The sequence below is a fragment of the Schistocerca serialis genome, chromosome 2 (genome assembly GCF_023864345.2).
Source record: "Schistocerca serialis cubense isolate TAMUIC-IGC-003099 chromosome 2, iqSchSeri2.2, whole genome shotgun sequence".
Classification (NCBI taxonomy): domain Eukaryota; kingdom Metazoa; phylum Arthropoda; class Insecta; order Orthoptera; family Acrididae; genus Schistocerca; species Schistocerca serialis.
The window spans coordinates 900,242,541-900,260,083 of NC_064639.1; the positions used below are offsets into that span (position 1 = coordinate 900,242,541).

At 51.2% G+C, this 17,543-nt stretch overlaps 1 protein-coding gene across 1 annotated transcript in view; it reads left to right on the forward strand.

Annotated features, from left to right (window-relative positions):
• Positions 1-17,543, forward strand: part of LOC126458239 (intraflagellar transport protein 81 homolog) — a 111,039-nt gene that overhangs the window by 13,684 nt on the left and 79,812 nt on the right. The window lies entirely within an intron of this gene.

Here is a 17,543-nt window from a genome sequence, read left to right on the forward strand (position 1 = left end):
AAATTCTCATTGCAATATAAAACATAAATACACGAATTCACAACACAGCATGGCTTCAAATTTCAACCTGGACGACCTATGGTCCTAAAACTTTCATATTACATTCCAGCCAATCCCTTTAATAACTTATAAACACGGTTGGTAAAATACAAACGTTTGCACTATAATGAATTTTAATAATCCACAATCACTCAAAAAACAACATCAGAAGTTCGATATGGAGCATGTAAGCCTGTTTATACAATCTTTCAGACCAAAATAGGCACTAGAGCCACCATAACAGAATTGCGCTAGTTGCTTTTAGGATAGGTGCTCCCATTAGCTTAACCACTGAGCAGATATTTACTTAAGCGACAGGTAAGATAGTTAATGCAAATAGAAGGTATTTCTAAAGTTTTTTTCCTCCCTTTTAACAAGGGGTTTTTAGTGAGGTGGAAATTACACTTTGAGGAGACGCAATAGCAATCTAGCGGGCACGCCTTCATGAGGACGTCATGCCACTACACACGTACTAAACTAGCCGCGTGTCCGCTGTTCGAGCCAAACATTAATAACACAGTTCCATATTCCTGACATCCAAATAGTTGGGATCAAAACAAACCAAAAGTACCCAGAGCGCAAGATCCAGCGTAGCTTCAGAACAGATCTTACTTCACGCGGTTGCCTTCACAAATGCAGATATTGAAATGAAAACAAGAACTTGTAACAACATTCCCTAATCAGCACAATGCTCTTCGTTAGGTCCCGGTAGCGCTAGACAACGCTGACATGCCAATTTTAACAAACCTCTAAGACAACACCCTCCAACTGACAAGCCGAAACCAATGTGATCCCTTATCAGCTCCGTGACAGGACTCGAACTCCCAGTCCAGTGCAACTCACTTAGAATAAATACAGCGCAAATAGTATGACGGACACATATACCCAGGGATTAACAGAACACTGGACTGAACTAGAATTAACCTCAGTAATAGAGCACTAGATCTTGGGAGACAAGGAACTAACTCCCCACCCGAAATTCTGCAACCACAGGGCGGGAGGATGAACTACCAAAACATAGAAGTGCAAACACACACAAATAACTACCAAAATACACCACTACACCAGTTAGGAATGATGCGTGGAGGAATCTGCACTGTCAGAATTGCACCAGTGAACAGAACAGAGGATTGCCACGGCGGTGGCCACAAGGCGGGAAAGACGACTGGATGAACTCAATCCCAAAGGACGATCAACTTGAAACATTCACACATAACTTCTTTTCTCCATTCCCTCGGCGCACTTCGTCGTTTGTCCGGGACTGCTGTGTACAATTCTGAGCTGTCCCCAGTCGTCCCGGTAGACACCGACCCAGCCAAACTGCTCCCGGACTCAAATCCTCGCCGAACGGCGGCTCCACCGCCCCATGGTGGTTACTGTTTGTTTGCCTTCGTTGACGTGGGCGATGATTAGACTGCCATCCGCCTCCCGCAGACTACCAGTGAAGAGCGGACAGAGGGGCCTCAACCAGGCCGACGCTCCTCCACGTGTAGAAGTGCGGGTTCGATAACACCCGTACGCGGAAGGCAGGATGTTGACGTTACCAGAGCAAACACGAAGGCCACTGCGCGACAACTTCCTCCAGCGTGACCACGCTCGCCTATAAATAGTACAGGCCAAAGAGTCTGCTGCAGTAAACACATGAGTCGGTCGTGTTATCAACATACGGTTTCTAAGTACATCAAAGACAGAACTTGCAGTCGATAGTGGGTACACTACGGGCGAGAGTTCAAATGAAAGATCTTCATAAAAGACCGACCCTGAACAACCGCGGAAAAACAAAATAGAAGCGAAGCAATAAAAGACAGCAACGAGATGCTAGAGCCGGATTGTTATAACCTTTAATCACTAATAAAGTGCGTGGAGATACAAAAGTAGAAACACTCGCGGGTTACATGTTACTAACTCCATATCTGTCACTCGACTGCCGGGCCGTGACATGCGGACGGCGCCGTTCATAACCAGGTGGCGCTCCCGCGCTCGGCCGAGCTGCGGAGTGCCTCTATCGCCGTGTTCACGTACTAACATAGCGGCACTTTTGAATGTCGTGGCACTGTCACAACACTTTTCCCCCCTTGAAAAAAAAAACGCTCACTTTTGTGGAGACACGGACAGTGCGGAGACATCCATGGCCTCTTGGGAGGTCCCGAGAAGATCCCGCGGAGAAACACGAGAGTATGGTCGAAAATGTCCAGGACGGAAGCTGGCGCGTGGAACATGCCTCCTGGACGAGATGATGGGTGAAAACTCCGGAGCAGCATCCATAGGTGTCGTGGACCTGGGGGTGTGCTCCAGCGAGATGGGTCCCGGAGAAGGCGGCGTCGCGACTGGGGCCGGTTCCGGCGTACTCGGAAGCGGTAGCGACGGCGGCGGCAGCAACACGCCCGGAAGATCGGCAGCAGCGACAGGACTGGCTTCTCGGGCTGGTGGAGACGAAAGAAGGGGCGGTGGTACCGGCGTGGCCACCGCTCGTGGGCGCATCTGGTCGTAATGGCGAACAACCATGCCGTCGTCCGTACGTATTTCACAAAGCCGGCGGCCGCGAAGAGCCTGGACCACCCCTGGAATCCATTTAGGGCGAGATCCATACCCCGTGCCCACACGTCGGCGCCCACCGGGTATTTTCCCGCACTAGGGGACACAGTACAAGGCCTGACAGGGTGAAGCAGATGCAGTAGGGTGCGCGGTTGGCGGCCATGCAAGAGTTCAGCAGGGCTGCGATCACCCAGAGGCGTGAAGCGATAAGAACTCAGAAATTGCAACAGAGCGTCATCTGTGGAAAAATCACTAAGGAATTTTTTCATTTGGCTTTTGAAAGTGCGGACAAGGCGCTCGACCTCCCCATTCGATTGCGGATGGAAGGGCGGTGCTGTAACATGATGAATCCCTTGACCAGTACAAAAATCACGGAAGGCCTGCGAAGAGAACTGAGGGCCATTGTCCGTGACAATCGTGGATGGAAGACCTTCTAGCGCAAAGATTTTTGACAAAGCCAGCGTCGTCGCCACAGTGGTGGGCGACGGACAGCGAACAACAAACGGGAACTTCGAGAAGGCGTCAATCAACAGTAGCCAATAAGTGCCGAGGAAGGGGCCGGCAAAGTCAGCGTGCACCCGTTCCCACGGCTGCGCCGGATCAGGCCACGGAGAGGGCAGAGTACGAGGCGCAGCCAGTTGTTGAACACACTGATCACACGCAGCGACCATGTGGGCGATGTCCGAATCGATACCGGGCCAATAAACGTGCCTGCGGGCCAGGGACTTAGTCCGAGAAATCCCCCAATGGCCCTCATGCAATAGTTTGAGAACAGCTTTGCGAAGAGAGGCGGGCACCACAACCCGTGGAGATGCGCCATCCGTGGCCAGAAGAACAACACCCTCACGAACAGACAGACGAAGGCGCAAGGCATGGTAGTTGCGAAGCGGATCCGACGCCCGGCCCTTGTTCCTGTCCGGCCAACCCCGCTGAACAAAACCAATCACCTGACGCAGGACCGGATCCCGCGCAGTAGCCGACGCGACCTGCGAACCTGTAAGTGGAAAACCCTCGACTGCACGACATTCTTCCTCATCAATGTGAAAACAGAGGAGTTCATCGCGATCGAAAACCGGGTCGGGGCCCATCGGCAAACGCGACAACGCGTCAGCGTTGGCGTCCTGGGCCGTGGGGCGATAGTGAATCTCATAGTGAAAACGAGACAAGTATAAGGCCCAACGTTTCAGGCGGTGAGCTGCCTTATCCGGAAGCGACGCCGAGGGGCTGAACAGAGAGACCAGCGGCTTGTGGTCGGTGATGAGGTGAAACTTAGAACCATACAAAAAAACGCTGAACTTTTTCAGAGCATAAATGATAGCGAGCGCCACCTTTTCTATTTGAGAGTAACGCCGTTGGGCATCGTTGAGGGTCTTGGAAGCGTAGGCGATGGGTCGTTCCGACCCATCCTCATACCGATGGGCGAGAACAGCCCCTAGGCCATACTGTGACGCGTCAGTCGCCAGAACCAAGTGCTGACCCGGACGGAATGTGGCAAGACAAGGCGCCGACTGCAAATGAGCCTTCAGGCGGACAAAAGCCTGCTCACACTCGGCGGACCAACAGAAACGAACGTTTTTGCGTAACAGCTGATGCAGAGGATGAGCCACCGCCGCCGCGGAGGGAATGAATTTGTGATAATAAGCAACCTTGCCTAGAAACGCCTGAAGTTCTTTGACCGTAGACGGCCGGGGTAGAGCGGTAATGGCCGCAACGTGCTGTCGTAGAGGACGTATACCCTCACGGGACAAGTGGAAACCAAGATACACAATGGAGGGTTGGAAGAACTGAGACTTGTCCAGATTGCACTTCAACCCTGCTGAATGCAGAACCCGAAACAGTGAACGCAAATTGCGAAGGTGCTCCTCAGTGGAGGCCCCCGTGACAACAATGGCATCCAGGTAGTTGATGCAGCCGGGAACGGAAGCCGTGAGCTGTTCCAAAAACCGCTGAAAAATGGCCGGCGCGCTAGCGACGCCAAATGGTAACCGCTGGTACTGATACGACCCACAAGGAGTGTTGATGACGAGAAATTCCTTGGAAGATGCATCCAGCGGCAACTGATGGTACGCCTCCGATAAGTCAAGTTTGGAAAAGAACTGGCCCCCAGCGAGCTTGGTAAATAACGCCTCAGGACGGGGAAGAGGATAAGTGTCAATGAGGCTTTGAGCATTGACAGTGGCTTTAAAATCACCACACAATCACAGACTCCCGTTTGGTTTAGAAACCACCACGATGGGCGATGCCCATTCGCTGGAGGTAACAGGAAGGAGAATCCCCGAAGCTGTTAACCTGTCTATCTCAGCTTTGACAGGCGCACGCAACGCCATCGGAATAGGGCGTGCCCGGAAAAACTTAGGGCGAGCCGTAGGTTTAAGAGTAATGTGGGCTTCAAAATCCTTGGCCCGACCTAGACCCGCAGAGAACACGGACGAGAATTCAGAACACAAGCCATCCAGCTGTTGATACGGAACGTCCTCAGATATGAGGTGCACATCATCATCAATGGAAAACCCGAACAACTGGAAAGCATCATAACCGAACAGGTTTTCAGTGCCCGCATGATCCACCACATAAAACGTGAGGGGCCTAACAACAGACTTGTAGGCAGTGGAAGCATCAAACTGGCCAACGATAGGAATTTTCTGCTTATTATAAGTTCGTAGATTTCGCGTAACTGGAGACAAGGAAGGGGAGCCTAACTCCAAATACGTGCGAGAATTTATGAGAGTTACTGCAGAGCCAGTGTCCACTTGCATGCGAATGTCTTTATCCAGAACACGAACAGTAACAAACAACTTATTCGTTGGAGAAAGCACACAGTTAACATCCATGTCCGATGCCTCGTCCTCGTCGACAGGAACTTTAGGGGACTGACACACAGAAGCAATGTGGCCTTTTTTCCTACATGAATTACACGTGGCCCAACGTTTTGGACACGCGGCTCTGTCATGCTGTACGAAACAACGTGGACAAGAAGGAAGGGCGGAACGAGCCTGCTTCTGTGGTTGCTGTTTTCGCTGCGAGCGTGGCGGCCCAACGCGACGTTGTTGACGCGAGTGCACCGCCGCCACATCGTCGTTTTCCTGTGGAACAGGCACATTGTCTGCGTCGAAAGAGGTGTGTACAGCGCCTACATCACACCACGCGTCTATTTGCGCACCAGCAGCGTGAGACACTTCAAACGATTGAGCGATGCTGAGAACTTCCGACAACGACGGGTTTGGCAATTGTAAGGCACATTGCCGAACTTCTTTATCAGGAGCAAGCCGTAAAATAGCGTCCCGAACCATTGAATCAGCGTAAGACTCATGATGAGTGTCCGTGACAAACTGACATTTCCGACTCAGACCGTGTAGTTCCGCCGCCCAAGCCCGGTAAGATTGATGGGGCTGTTTACGACACCGGTAGAAAGCCACGCGGGCGGCAACGACATGGGTGTTTTTTCGGTAATAGTTAGACAATAAGTCACACATTTCTTGGAAGGACAGAGAGGCAGGTTCCCGCAGAGGGGCTAACTGAGATAACAGCTGATAGATCCGTGGGGAAATCCAAGATAGAAATAACGACTTACACATAGGAGCGTCGACAACACCGAAAGCCAAGAAGTGTTGCCGCAAACGCTTCTCATAATCCTCCCAGTCTTCAGCGGCCTCGTCATAAGGAGGAAACGGAGGCGGAGAAGAGGAAGACAGACGATGAGTAAGCGACGTCGACAACGCCTGAATAGCAGCCGTCAGCTGTGTTTGTTGTTCAATAAGCGCTTGCATAAGCTGTTCCATGTCTGCCCCGACACGAACACACAAGTCCACAACGCAGGGAAAAAAAAATATCCGACCTCGTCGCCAAAAAGTGTTATAACCTTTAATCACTAATAAAGTGCGTGGAGATACAAAAGTAGAAACACTCGCGGGTTACATGTTACTAACTCCGTATCTGTCACTCGACTGCCGGGCCGTGACATGTGGCCGGCGCCGTTCATAACCAGGTGGCGCTCCCGCGCTCGGCCGAGCTGCGGAGCGCCTCTATCGCCGTGTTCGCGTACTAACGTAGCGGCACTTTTGAATGTCGTGGCACTGTCACAACACGGATTGCGCCCAAACACTATCCGTTACCAAAAATATTGGCTCCACACTATGCTCAGGAAACGAGCCATGGAAAGATGGAAGTACACACGGCTCATACATATCTATCCAGTGCATGGTTAACTGTTGTTTTAAATTTGAGCCATAGGTCATCTATGTGCTTCTCTACTGAGCTAAGAGTTTCAAGTTCCTCATTGAGTTGTATCACTACTGGTTCTTTGTCTCCTTTACTGAACATATAGATCTTTCTACTTGTTTTAGTTGCCCTTTGTACATTGGTAATCTTTGCTGCTATAACTGCCTCATGGTTACTGATACCAGTTTCTATGTGGACATCCTAAAAGGTGGTCAGGTCTGTTTGTTGCTATTTCTAGCATAAATGGGGTTCTGAACGATCTGTTCTAAATAGTTTCCAGAGAAGGCATTTAGTAATGTTTCACAGGATGTCTTGTCATGTTCACCCTGTAACAATACTGTAATTATCCCAGTTGATTGATGGACAATTAAAATCTACTCCAATGATTGCAGTATGATTAGTGAACTTCCATATAGTGATTTGAACTGAGGTTTTTCTCTAAAATTTTCGGTTACATCAGGAGCTGAGTATGTCCACCCTGAATACTGAGTCTTGCTCATAAAATCTTAACTGAAACTTCAATTTCAGTTGTAGTGGATTTGAGTTTCTTGTCTACAGTGACAAATACCTCCAGTTCACATTGGCCTATCCGTTTGATATATGCTTAAATGCCAAACATCGCACTACCGTCAGCGTCCAGGTTTAACCGGCTTTCTGTACCTAGTATTATGTGAGCTTTACTGCCTTTTAGGAGTGTGTCAAACTCTGGCACTTTGTTGCAAATTATTTGGCAGTTAATCTAGGATTTCAATACTCTCGCCTGGTTGGCGTGTTTCTTTGGATCTTACACTGACGCTTATCGGTGTCCTACATGTATCATAATCTGGATGGAACGGAGAGTCATCTAATCTAAAAGACCCTTGTGTACACCCCACATACAGTCAGCTACCTGGGTAGCAGCCTTTGTTATGCACACTTGACCTGTTTATGGGAACCTTGCAATTCTCAGCCATGTGTGGCAAGTCTAGGAAGTCACAGCCTGGTGTGTTGCAAAACCATTGGGACTCTTTGGTTCAAGCCTTCAACTCGACTCAGAACTAGGGATGGAAGTCACCGTATTTTTATAGAAAAGTGATCATACTTGTCATGTTGACCAACACTTGGTTCAACATATGACTATTACAATTTAAAATCAGGTCATTAGCACCTTATCCCAAAGGACAGCCTTTTAAAAATAATACAACTAACAACAACGATATTATGAAAAGGACAGATTGCTACTTACTATACAGAAGAAAAGTTGAGTAACAGAGAGGCATAATGATAAGATTGTTATGCACTTAAGGTTCTGAAAGAGAAAATACATAAACATTCATACAAGCACAACTCAGTCATATATGACCACTACCATTGGCTGCTGTGCCAAGATTGCAGACAGCAACTGTGCCTGATAGGAGCAGCAATCTGGCGTGGCTGGTGGGGGTAAGAAGGCATGGGGTAAGGAGGGGAAGGGAGGCAGAGTAGGAGTGGAGGAAGTTCTAGTGCTGTTTGTGGAGGGGGGTTACAGGAATGTAGGATATATTGCAGGGAGCGTTCCCATCTGTGCAGTTCAGAAAAGCTGATGTTGATGGGAAGGATCCATATGGCGCAGGTTTTGAAGCAGTCATTGAAATGAAGCACATGGTGTTGGGCAGCATGTTCAGCAACTGAGTAGCCCAAGTCTCTGTTGGCCACAGTTTGTCAGTGGCCATTCATGGGGACAGAGAGCTTCTCAGTTTTCATGCCTAAGTAGGAAACAGTGCTGTGATTGCAGCTTAGTTTGTGGATCATGTGACTCCTTTCACGACTTTGATGATGTGATAGGAGATGCCTGTGTCTTGACTGGAGTAGGTGGCAGTGGGAGGACGTATGGGACATCTAGATCTGTTGTACTGTTATGAGGCTAGAGGTGTTGTAGGGATGGACAAGGATACTACGAGGTTCGGTGCGTGGTGTAATAACTCTGTGGGGGGAATGGGAAGTATAGTGGGTAGGGTATTTCTCATTCCAGGGGAAGGCAAGAGGTAGTGAAAACCATGGCGGAGAATGTGATTCATTTTCTCCAGCCCTGGGTGGTAGTGAGTCACAAGGGGATGCACCTTGTGGGCAGATGGTGGTATGTGGAAGGTGGTAGGAGATTGGAGAGACAAGACACAGGAGATCTGCTTCTGTACAAGGTTGGGGGGGTATTTAAGTATGTGAAGGCATCAGTAAGACTGGTATATTTAGAGGGGGCTGCTCATCATTACAGATGTGATGCCCACAAGTGGATTGGCTGTATGGAAGGGACTTCTTGGTATGGAATGGGTGGCAGCTGTCATGATGGGGATGGAGTTACAGATGTAGCCATCCTTGAGGTGGAGGTCAGCACTGAGGACGGTGGCTTTTTTGGTTGGGCAGGACCAAGTGAAGCAAGTGGGGGAGAAGGTGTTGAGGTTGTGGAGGGATGTAGATAAGGTGGCCTTACCCTTGGTTCAGATCACAATGTTATCATCAGTTAATCTGTACCAGTTGAGGGTTTAGGGGTTTCTAGGTGGTTAGGGAGGATTCCTCTAGTTGGCCTATAAATAGTTTGGCATGGAATGGTGCAATGAAAGTGCCAATTGCTGTACCACAGATTCATTTATTATTGATGCCTTCAAAGGAGAAATAATTGTGGGTGGTGAGCATGAAGGAGATTGTAGGTTTGGAGTCAGTCAGGCTTTGGGAAAGGTCGTGTTCAATAGTGGAAAGGCCACAGGCATCGTGGTTGTTAGTATAGATGGAGGTGACATCAACAGTGATGAGCAGGATTCCAGGTGGTAAAGAATTAAGAGCTGTGGAGATGACGGAGGAAATGGTTGGTCTCATCGATGTAGAAGGGTAGCTTATGGGTAATAGAATGAAAGTGATGGCCCATGAGAGCAGAGTTTCTCTCAGTTGGGAAACAGTAACTGGCTGCAATGGGGCTTCCTGGGTAAGGTTTGTGGTCTTCAGAAAATCTGTAGAAGGTAGAACAGTGGTGAAGGATAGGAGGGTGGGGGGGGTGGGAGAGACCGAGGAGGGAGGGGGGGGGGGAGGGGAGAGAGAGAGAGAGGGGGGGGAGGGGAGGGGGGCATTTGAAGAGGGTCTCATGATGCTGTTAGATTTCTGTTGGGGTCTCTGTGGCAGGCTTTTCAGGTGGACGAATCTGGCAGCTGGCAGAGTCCCTCCACCAGATGGTCCCTCTGGTTCAAAACCACATTGGTGAAGTCTTTGTTGGCTGGTAGAATAATAAGGGATGGGACCAGTTTTTAAGTGGTGGGTTGTGGTTTTTCTGTGGATGTAAGGTTGCTTCCATGTCAAGAGATTTGTGGAATGGTGACAAGGTTGCATGTTAAGAAGTTCTGGAGTGTTAACAGGGGATGAGTTGGGGGCAGTGGCAGTGAGTCATTGTTAGATGGAGGGGTGAACTAAGTTAGGCAAGGTTCAGTATTGGTTTTGGGTTGAATCTACTTGGAAGGGATGGTGCCAGAAATATGTTTTCACTGTAGGGATCGGGAGAAGGTCTTTAAAAAGCCCCCCTGCGGGTTCGGGGGTTAGAATAGGCCCGCGGTATTCCTGCCTGTCGTAAGAGGCGACTACAAGGAGTCTCAAACGTTTCGGCCTTATGTGATGGTCCCCTCTCGGGTTTGACCTCCATCTATCTAAATTATTCCGAAGAGCGAGCCAATTGGGGAAGGGCACCTTACATGGTGCACTGTATCCTTCGTGCAATTAGACCTATAGCCGTCTTTCTCGTCGTTGCCATGGTGTCCCGCTCGTTTTCGATCTCTTGGGCGAATACCACGCTGCCCTCTGCAGTGTTTCTTCTAACTGTGACGACGACCTTGGCCATTTTTGCACCTAAGATCCAGCACGGTAGCCAGTCCGTTGTGGTGGGGTCGCCATGTACCCTCTTGGTTGTAGCCCCCTGACAACACAGGGATCGCTCTACTGATGCCTGCGCCGTTCACTCCCCACGTATGCCAAGGAGTAGATGCCCATCCCCGTGGGGCATCAGGACTCCCGGCAATGGCCATCCTGCCAGGTGGCCTTTGCTGTGGCTGGGTGGCGCCCGTGGGGAGGGCCCTTGGTCGGAGTAGGTGGCATCAGGGCGGATGACCCGCAATGAAGCGTGGTACATCATCTCTCGCTGGTGGGCCTCCACCAGCAGTCTCTAAGCGATCGAGGTCTACCCTCAACGTGAAGAAATTGGATCAGAGATCGTTTCCCTCCCTAGCTACTCCATGGGAGGAACGACTTGCTAAAGAAGGCAGTGGAGAATATTCACCCCGATACCTCGTGTGTACGCGGGTTGATGGAGAATCTTTCATGTCGACCAAGCCCCAGTTTTTTGTGGAGCATTTAGAGGACAAGTTCGGGGAGGTGGAGGGCCTGTCCAAGATGCGCTCGGGTTCTGTGCTCATCAAAACGGCATCCTCTGCCCAGTCACGGAGGTTGCTCAATTGTGACAAGTTGGGGGATGTTTCAGTTACCATCACGCCACATAAGAGTCTCAACATGGTCCAGGGTATTATATTCCACAGGGATCTTCTTCTGCAGTCCGACGATGAATTACGCGCCAACCTCGAACGACGAGGTGTTCACTTCGTCCGGCGCGTCCATCGGGGTCCGAGGGATAATCAGGTAGCCACCGGTGCCTTCATCTTGGCCTTTGAGGGTGATGTCTTACCCGAAAAGGTTAAGGTGATGGTTTACCGTTGTGATGTGAAACCATATATCCCTCCTCCGATGCGGTGTTTTAAATGCTGGAAGTTCGGGCACATGTCATCTCGCTGTACTTCCAGCATCACGTGTCGGGATTGCGGACGTCCTTCGCATCCTGATACTCCATGTGCTCCGCCTCCCATTTGTGTTAACTGTGGAGAACACCATTCCCCCTGCTCACCGGACTGTCGGATCTTCCAGAAGGAAAGGAAGATAATGGAATATAAGACCCTGGACCGCCTGACCTACACTGAGGCAAGGCGGAAATATGAGCGGCTACATCCCGTGCCCATGATATCCACCTATGCCGCTGCTGCACAAGCAGTCCGATCCTCTCCCGTGTCGTCACGTACTGCTGCCTCTCAGCCATGTCTCAATGCACCGGCCCCCTTGGTTGTTGGGGGCACTTCGCCCACTGTTGCTCCACCTACTCCAGGAGCAACACCACCCCAACCATCCGGGACATTCGTCCCCCCTTCCCAGCCGGAGAAGCGTAGGGCTTCTTCGGCCACTCCAGCCAGGAAGGGGTCCCTTGGGGCCCTCCCTTCCCAGGCTTTGCCCAGTGTCAAAGCGGATACCCGCAAAGTTTTGAAACAACAACCGGTCGCTGGTCATAGGGCTTCACGGTCGTCGTCCGTCCCTGAGACTGACCCAGTGGGGCCCTCCCAGCCAGACCCTCCCAAGGCACAGCGTGCGAAGCCGTTGAAGAAAAAGGCTCCCAAGCAACCTGACATTGCGGTGGCACCTGTCCCACCGCCACCCTCAAACTCTGCGTCTGAGGACGAGGTGGAGATCCTGGCGTCCGCTGAGGACCTCGATCTCGCCAGTCCCTCCGGCGCCATGGAAAGCACTGGGGCAGGTGCTCACTTGGAGGCAGCAGGTGACCCAGCGGCGTAATCTGCCTTCCCAGTCCCGTCACGCCTTTCCCAGCCATGGACAACACCATCCTCCAGTGGAACTGCAGCGGTTTCTTCCACCATCTAGCTGAGCTCCGCCAACTTATCAGCTTTCACCCTTTCTTCTGCATTGCTCTCCAGGAAACTTGGTTTCCAGCAATGCGAACCCCCGCCCTCCGTGGCTATCGGGGTTATTACAAGAACCGAGCAGCTTATGAAAGGGTGTCTGGTGGCGTCTGCATATATGTTCATCACACTCTGCACAGCGAGTCTGTCCCTCTCCAGACGCCTTTAGAGGCTGTCGCTGTCCGCGTGTGGACGCCACAGGCTGTTACCGTCTGCAGTCTTTACATTCCACCGGATGGTGATGTCTCGCAGCACGTCCTGGCTGCACTGGTCGCCCAATTGCCGCCACCTTTCTTGCTATTGGGCGACTTCAACGCCCATAACCCTCTGTGGGGTGGGTCCGTGGCAACAGGTCGAGGCGCCATCGTTGAGCATTTATTGTCGCAGCTCGATCTCTCGCTGTTAAATGATGGTGCCTTCACACACTTCAGTGTGGCGCATGGCACCTACTCCGCCATTGACCTTTCAATCTGTAGCCATAGCCTCTTACCATCTGTCCAATGGAGTGTGCATGACGACCTGTGTGGTAGTGACCACTTTCCGATCTTTTTGTCACTACCACAGCGCCACTGTTCTGGGCGCCCTAGCAGATGGGCTCTGAATAAGGCTGACTGGGACTTGTTCTCCTCCACTGCCGCTTTTGAGCCTCTCTCTACCGATGACATTGATGCGGTGGTTCAATCGGTCACCACCGGCATCGTTACTGCCGCCGAATCTGCCATTCCCCATTCCTGTGGGTCCCCTCGGCGGAAGGCTGTGCCTTGGTGGTCGCCTGAGATCGCTGAAGCGATTAAAGATCGCCGGCGGGCGCTCCAGCGTCACAAGCGACATCCCTCCTTAGCGCACCTTATCGCCTTCAAACGGCTGCGTGCGCGGGCCCGCCTCCTTATCCGCCAAGGCAAGAAGGAGTGCTGGGAGCGGTATGTGTCCACCATTGGCCTCCATGTTACTCCCTCGCAGGTCTGGGCCAAGATTCGACGCGTCTACGGCTATCGGACCCCTGCCAGCGTCCCTGCGCTCTCACTGAATGGAGCCGTTTGTACCGACTCCGACGTCATTGCAAATCGCTTAGCAGAGCATTTTGCTACGAGTTCCGCTTCTGCGAATTACCCCCAGGCCTTCCGCTCCATTAAAGAGCGGCTGGAACGTCGGAGCCTTTCGTTTCGCAGCAACCACCCGGAATCTTACAATGCTCCATTCAGTGAGTGGGAATTTCGCAGTGCCCTAGCTGCTTGCCCTGATACCGCTCCTGGGCCAGATGGCATCCACTGTCAGATGCTGAAACACCTTTCAGTGGACTGCCAGCGGCGCCTTCTCGATCTTTACAACCGTCTTTGGGTCGAGGGGGAGTTTCCGTCGCAATGGCGGGAAGGCGTTGTCATCCCCGTTTTGAAGCCTGGAAAGAACCCTCTGGAGGTGGACAGCTACCGTCCCATTAGCCTCACCAACGTTCTTTGCAAGTTGCTTGAACGGATGGTGAGCCGGCGCTTGAATTGGGTACTGGAGTCTAGGGGCCTTCTGGCTCCATCTCAGGGTGGGTTCCGTAAAGGCCGCTCCGCCGCCGACAATCTGGTGAGCCTGGAGTCGGCCATCCGTACTGCCTTTTCCCGCCGTCAGCACCTGGTCGCTGTCTTTTTCGACATGCGGAAGGCGTACGATACGACGTGGCGTCATCACATTCTTTCTACGCTCCATGGATGGGGTCTTCGGGGTCCTCTGCCGATTTTTATCCGCAATTTTCTGTCGTGTCGTACCTTCCGCGTGCAAGTCGCGGCCTCGTATAGTTCCTCCCACGTCCAGGAGAACGGTGTGCCACAGGGTTCCGTTTTAAGTGTCTGTCTGTTTTTAATAGCCATTAACGGTCTTGCTGCGGCCGTGGGAAACTCTGTCTCCGCTTCCCTGTATGCTGACGACTTCTGCCTTTATTACAGCTCTACTGGCATTGCAGCTGTTGAATGTCAGCTACAGGGCGCTATCCGTAAGGCGCAGTCTTGGGCTGTAGCGCATGGGTTTCAGTTTTCGGCAGCCAAGACCCGCGTTATGCATTTCTGCCGGCGCCGAACAGTCCATCCTGAGCCGCGGCTTTATCTTGCCGACGAACTCCTTGCTGTGGTGGAGACCCACAGGTTTTTGGGGGTGGTTTTTGATGCCCGGTTGACTTGGCTGCCTCATATCCGGCAGCTGAAACAGACGTGTTGGCGGCATCTAAACGCTCTGAGATGCTTGAGCCACACCCGCTGGGGCGCCGACCGCTTTACCCTGTTGCGGCTCTACCAGGCGTTAATACAGTCCCGTCTGGATTATGGGAGCCTGGCTTATGGCTCAGCATCCCCATCTGCGTTACAGGTGCTGGACCCAATTCTCCACAGCGGGATACGCCTTGCCACTGGTGCTTTCCGCACCAGCCCCGTGGACAGCGTACTAGTGGAGGCAGGTGTACCTCCCCTGCGGTTCCGACGCCAACGTTTGCTGGCCGCTTATGCTGCCCATGTTCTAAGCTCGCCCGGGCATCCAAATTATCGTCTCCTGTTCCCGCGGTCGGTCGTCCATCTGCCAGATCGTCGGCCCCGGTCTGGTTGTACAATAGCGGTCCGCGTCAAAGAGCTTCTCTCTGGGCTTCAGGTTTTTACTGTTCCACCTACTTTCCGGGCTACTTTGCATACACCCCCATGGTGTGTTCGTCGCCCTTGCCTTCGGCTGGACCTGGCACAGGGCCCGAAGGACTCAGTCCCTCCAGAGGCCTTCCGCCGCCGCTTTTATTCTATCCTGGCCACGTATCAGGGCTCTGGTATTGTCTACACTGACGGTTCGATGGTTGCTGGTCGTGTCGGGTATGCGCTCACTCTAGGGGACCGTTCCGAACAACGTTCCTTGCAGGATGGCTGCAGCGTTTACACTGCTGAATTGGTCGCCATCTTTCGTGCCCTAGAGTATATCCGCTCCTGCTCAGGTGAGTCCTTCGTTATCTGTAGCGATTCCCTGAGCGGTTTACGAGCTCTCGACCAGTGTTTCCCTCGTTCTCGTTTGGTGATGGCTATCCACGAGTCTCTGCATACTCTCGCCTGTTGCGGCCGCTCTGTGGTCTTTGTGTGGACCCCCGGTCATGTCGGTATCCCGGGTAACGAACATGTTGACCGCCTGGCGAAAGAGGCCACCAGCAAGCCATCTCTGGACCTTGGCCTCCCTGAGACTGATTTGCGGGCAGTCTTCCGCCGCAAAATCTTGGCGCTATGGGACGAGGAATGGCGCGAACTGCCATTGTCCAATAAACTCCGTGCTGTCAAGGAGACGACGGCTGTGTGGCGGTCATCCCTGCGAGCCACTCGCAGGGAATCGGTAGTTCTTTGCCGGCTCCGCATTGGCCACTCCCGGCTGACACACAGTTATTTCCTGCGCAGGGAGGACCCTCCTGTATGTCGCTGCGGGGCGGCTTTGACAGTGGCCCACATTCTGTTGGCCTGCCCCCTTTTAGCTGTGGTCAGGCAGACATTTGCGCTGCCTGATACGCTCCCTGCCCTTTTAACAGACGACTCCACTATGGGTGACTTAGTTTTACGTTTTCTTCGGGCAGGGGGATTTTATCATTTAATCTGAGTGTTTCTGTTTTATTTTATTGTTTTGTGTCGACTCTGGCCTTTGGCCTATGATTTTACACTGATTTTTTAATGTGTTTCTAAGTGGTTGGCTTTTCCTTTTTTATTTCTATGGTCGGCCAACCACCGTCCATCTCTATGTGGTTTTCGTTCGTTTTGTCTTGTCTTTGTCTCAGTCTCTGTCTCTCCTGTTCTGTATCGTCTGTGATCTCTTCTGTTCCTCGTTTTTGTTCTCTGTGGGTGTTCTATGTCTTTGGAAAAAGGGACCGATGACCATGGCAGTCTGGTCCCTTTAATCCCCCAAACCAACCAACCAACCAACCAATCTTTAAAAAGCCCTTCGTGTTTGAATATGGGAGTGAGGCAACTGGTAAGGTGTTTGAAAAGGACTGATATTTCAGTGGAACTAAGGATTTTGTAGGAAAGATTCATGATTTTTTTGGGTCGGTTTAGATATGGATTCTGTATGGTAAAATGTAATAGGTCTGCAAGCTAGGTTCTGTCAGCTATGAGAGGATGTGGGGGAGGTTTGGAGGCACTTGTAGAGGAGGTGGATATTGGTAGTCCAAGGCAGGAGTATGAGATGAACAGGTTGGTTGAGTTTTTTGAAGTAGCATTGTCCGTATTGCTCTAGTTGCTGGAGGGCAAGAGTTACAGTGTGAGAGGTGTGATGCAGGAATTTGGGAATGCAGTGCAGGAGATTTTTATGAATGGAGAGGGGAGGTATTGCAAAGAGGTTTGGGCCTGATTTACTTAGTTTTGCTGGACTTGTTTGGTGAGGGCTATGCACTGATTGAACTTGTACAGATAGAGATCATTGTGGAAGGAGGAGTTGCAACCAGAGATGGGTGATTTGATTGTCAGGCCATTTGAGGGGATTACGTGAGCTAGGCAGCAATGTAGGAATGGTATGTAGGACTGGGTTCTTGCTAGGGATAGGGAAACTGTTCTATATTGACACAGGTGGAGGAGCAAGGAGCCACGGTCGAGGATAAAAACACAAAAACATATTAAATTATGAAAAAATATGTTTGAAAAAGCTCACATAAAACATAAAATACATACAAATATGTTGGAAAAATCACAAAAAGAATGGAATGGATGAAGTATAGGGAAAAAAGATGAAACGTAACGGTGTGGAGTGTGTAGTGAAGGGTGAAAATGAACAGAAACTGACATTAAAACACAGTGAGATCAAAGAGAAAAATAAATAGACAGACAATAATGTGGGATGCGGGTTGGTATGAAGAAAGGGGGGAGGGGGGGGGACACACAGCAGGTGTGATTGGATTAGGTGAGATTAGTATGTGCGTATTGGAATAAGACGAGAGAAAGTAATGGGGTAGGGGTGTGTGTGTGTGTGTGTGTGTGTGTGTGTGTGTTGGGGGGGGGGGGGGGGCTGGAAGGTTGAAGTAGGGCATGTTGGTGT